We start from the raw sequence: 4,098 nt of genomic DNA, 5'->3' as shown, positions 1-4,098 counted from the left end.
CCTGGGCCTTTTAATTGGAGATGCCCGGGATTGAACCGGGGACCTTCTGCATGCCGAGCAGATGCTCCGCTGCTGAGCCATGGCCCCACTTCATGGCTCTCCGGGGTCTCAGGCTGAGGTCTTTCACATCACCCACAACCTGGGCCTTTTAATTGGAGATGCCGGGGATTGAACTGGGGACCTTCTGCATGCTGAGCAGACGCTCTGCCACTAAGCCACGGCCCCACTTCATGGCTCTCCGGGGTCTCAGACTTAAGTCTTTCACATCACCCACAACCTGGGCCTTTTAATTGGAGATGCCGGGGATTGAACCAGGGACCTTCTGCATGCCAAGCAGAGGCTCTTCCACTGAGCCACTTAACAATTTGCTGTCTGCAAACAAAAAGCACCCCGGAAATCTACACATTTTGCCAAATAGAGTCCTTTTTTTGACCCCCAAATCCATTTAGCATACTGGGGTAAAAACACCCTTGAGTTTATTAAGATACTGCTTCAAAAAATACTTCCCACTGTCTATTCTAGGAGAAGATGAACCCGTACAATTTCCCTCCCTCCCACCCACCATTTTGGTGGTCTGAAATAAGCACGGCACTTCTGGGACTCCTCCATTTCAAGGGCCTCCGTGGGCATTAATGAGAACGAGAGCGCCGTCGGATGCTGAGATACTCCAGTCTACTCCCACTGGAACCAACAGGCGTGGGCTGGAGTAACTCTGCATAGCACCGCTCTCTTATTCGGTTCAAAACCCCCAGTGCGGTTTGAATTCAAAGGAGGCATTCGGGTCTTTGGGGGAAACACTGATTTTCAATCATGGCGTTTCTGATCTTATCTGACAGCCGGAATCCGGGAAGGAACAAAGCCTGCACGAGACTACAGAACTCTCTCTTTTTAAAAACAATGTAGACTATCTCCTCTTGTTTCAGGAGGGCTGCGTGCTGGCCTGCAGAAGGAGAGCTAGGTTCGAGTCCAGCGGCGTCTTAGAGAGCAAGAAGCTTTTGGGGGTTTGAGCTTTCAAGAGTCCAAACGAAGAATCTGACAAGGAAACTCTGACTCTCAAACTAAAAATGATTAAAATGTGGGATCTGCGGCCAGACGATGCAGTGGTGGCCACAGGAATGAACTGCTTTCAAAGGGTATAAGATAGATTCATGGAGGATAAGTCTATCAATGGCTACTAGCCAAGGTGACTGAGGGGAACCTCCATATTCAGAGGCACTAAGCCTCTGAATCCCAGAGCCAGGAGGCAACATCGGGGGAAGGCCTCGGCCTCTGTGTCATAAGAACATAAGAGAAGCCAATGTTGAATCAGGCCAAAGGCCCATCCAGTCCAACACTCTGTGTCACACAGTGGCCAAAAACACCAGGGGCCATCAGGAGGTCCAGCAGTGGGGCCAGGACACTAGAAGATCTCCCACTGTTGCCCCCTCCCAAGCAGCAAGAATACAGAGCATCCCTTGCCCCAGACTGGGAGTTCCTATCTAGACCTTGTGGCTAATAGCCACCAATGGACCTCTGCTCCATATGTTTATCCAATTTCCTCTTGAAGCTATCCATGCTTGTAGCCGCCACCGCCTCCTGTGGCAGTGAATTCCATGTGTTCATCACTGTTTGGGTGAAGAAGTACTTCCTTTTATCTGTTCTAACCCGACTGCTCAGCAATTTCACCGAGTGTCCACTCAATTTCATTGAATGTCCTGTTGTTGGCTGTCCGGAGGAGCTGGTTGGCAGAATGTTAGACTAGATGGTGAACTGGTCTGATCCAGAGGGGCTCTGCTGATGTCCTTAGCAGGGGAAAGGCCGCTGCCTCTCTGCCCAGTTGTTGGCCATCCAGAGGAATGGGTTAGCCACTTTGTGAGACAGGATGCTGGACCAGATGGACCACTGGTCTGACCCAGCAGGGCTCTTCTGATGTTCTCATAAACCTCTGAATTCCAAAGCCAGGAGGCTACATCAGGGGAAGGCTCTTCTTATGTTCATGTCAGGGAAGGCCTCGGCCTCTATGCTCTGTTGTTCGCCATCCAGAGGAACTGGTTGGCCACTGTGTGAGACAGGATGCTGGACTAGATGGACCACTGGTCTGATCCAGCAGGTCTCTTCTGATGTTCTTATGACGGTCTTGGCCTCTATGCCCTGTGGCTGACCACCAGAGGGACTGGTTGGCCACTATGTGAGACAGGATGCTAGACTACATGGACCATTGGTCTGATCCAGCAGGGCTCTTCTTATGTCCTCATGAAGGCCTCAGTCTCTCTGCCCTGTTATTGGCCCTCCAGAGGAACTGGTTGGCCACTGTGTGAAATGCTGCTAGACTAGATGGACTATTGGTCTGACCCAGCAAAGCTCTTCTGATGTTCTCATAAACCTCTAAATCCCAGAGCTAGGAGGCAATATCAGGGGAAGGCCTCAGCCTCTCTGCCCTGTTGTTGGCCCTCCAGAAGAACGGGTTGCCCACTGTGTGAGACAGGAGGCTGGACTAGAAGGACCACTGGCCTGACCCAACAGGGCTCTTCTGATATTCTTAAAAATCTCATACCCCCAAAATCTTGTTGGTCTCTAAGTTGCCACTGGACTCAAATCTAGCCGACCTCTTTTTGTAGGACTTATCCCATTTTGAGCCCCTTGAGGACTGCCAGATTAAAAAAAAAAAGAGCGAGAGAGTTAAGGCTGCCTGCTGTCGACAGCAGAAGCAGCCAGCGTTTCACTCAGCATGTTTGGAATAAGCACATTTCAGGGCCAGTGCGGGCTGCTGTTCTCAAGCAGAATACACTGGAGAGTAAATGGATGGGAAGAGAATGCTGAATTGTTGCTGTAAGTACACAGGGAGCCGAGCACCCGCTCCGGAAAGCTCAGACTTCCAGCTGTTTTATGTTCCCGGAGCCGTATTATTTTATAGCATACACTTACAAGTTTGCTTCTTCCCAAGACACCAGGTTTTAGCATGCAGCGGTAAAGTAGAACAGATGAATGAGTTGACGCTTCCATTTCTCCCTGAAGCAAAGCCTGCTGCACAGACGCCAATTATAACACGAAACGTAAGCCAGCTCCGTCTGACTGACACATCAAAACAGGAGCGGGCTGAACAAAGAGGATCAAGTTTTAAAGAGGGAACTTATTTTTGAAAAGATTCCCCCCCAAGTCAAGACGTACCATCAGAAAAGGAAAACAAAAAAAGAACCTTAGATCACCCTTACAATCTAAAACGTCGTACTGTTAAGTTCCGAACAATACGCATTTTCCAATTCCCAACTCAATCTCCGGACAGAAATTAAGCAAATTGGTTCATTCTGCCGTGCCATCTGCCAGGTGGCTCTCGGTGCCACGTGGCGCTCCAGATTGGGCGTACTTCATTTCAGAGCATGGAAGCCATTGTGTTATTGGCAAGGCTGGTAGCACTGAACATACCAGCGACGGACTGGCTGCCTTTTCCAAAATGCCGAAAACAAAGCAAAAATACTGTGGACAATAATGAAAACTGATACACAAAATATACATATATGTATCAGAAAGTGCAAAGCGTATCAAGTACAATAAAGTACAATAAAGTCACAATTTTCAACACTGAAATTGTGACTTTATTGTAGTTTACTAGGAATAAGGCCTGTTGTGGAAATAAATACAACGAGCTCTAGAAAGAGGCTCTAGGAGAGTGCCCTGGCTTTGGGTACACAGTGTGAATTTGCTGTGGCGACCTCAGCAGGGTATAATGACAGAGTCCACCATTTTCTCCAGAGGAACTGATCTCTGCTACCCGAAGAGCAGTTGTAATTTTGAGTGATCTCCAGCCCTCACCTGGAGATTGGCAAAAATTGTTACCCAGGATGAAATGGCTGGTTTGGAGGGTGGAGTCTATGGCATTGCACCTGTCTGAGGTCCAACCCCTCCTAACACTCCACCCTCTCCAGGCTCCACCCCTCAAATCCCCAGAAATTTTCCACCCTGGAGTTGGCAACCCCATCTTCTTCCCAGCTAACCATCAACCTAGTGTTATCTTCCCCCCTGATTTCAGCTGACTTCTGCCCTCCCTCCTGCAGAGCAGTTGTAATTCTGAGTGGTCTCCAGCCCCCACCTGGAGATTGGTAACAATGGTTCCCCATGAGG

The 4,098-nt window shown here is 49.2% G+C and overlaps 1 protein-coding gene across 1 annotated transcript in view; it reads right to left on the bottom strand.

The window, feature by feature from the left end:
- KIF16B (kinesin family member 16B) overlaps positions 1-4,098 on the bottom strand; it is a gene marked incomplete at its 5' end in the record, with an annotated part of 222,113 nt that overhangs the window by 183,312 nt on the left and 34,703 nt on the right. The window lies entirely within an intron of this gene.

The sequence above is a fragment of the Gekko japonicus genome, unplaced genomic scaffold, assembly GCF_001447785.1.
Source record: "Gekko japonicus isolate JY-2015 unplaced genomic scaffold, Gekko_japonicus_V1.1 scaffold2574, whole genome shotgun sequence".
Taxonomy (NCBI): domain Eukaryota; kingdom Metazoa; phylum Chordata; class Lepidosauria; order Squamata; family Gekkonidae; genus Gekko; species Gekko japonicus.
The sequence above is the reverse complement of the archived record's forward strand: the minus strand, read 5'-3'. Positions and strand labels throughout refer to the sequence as shown.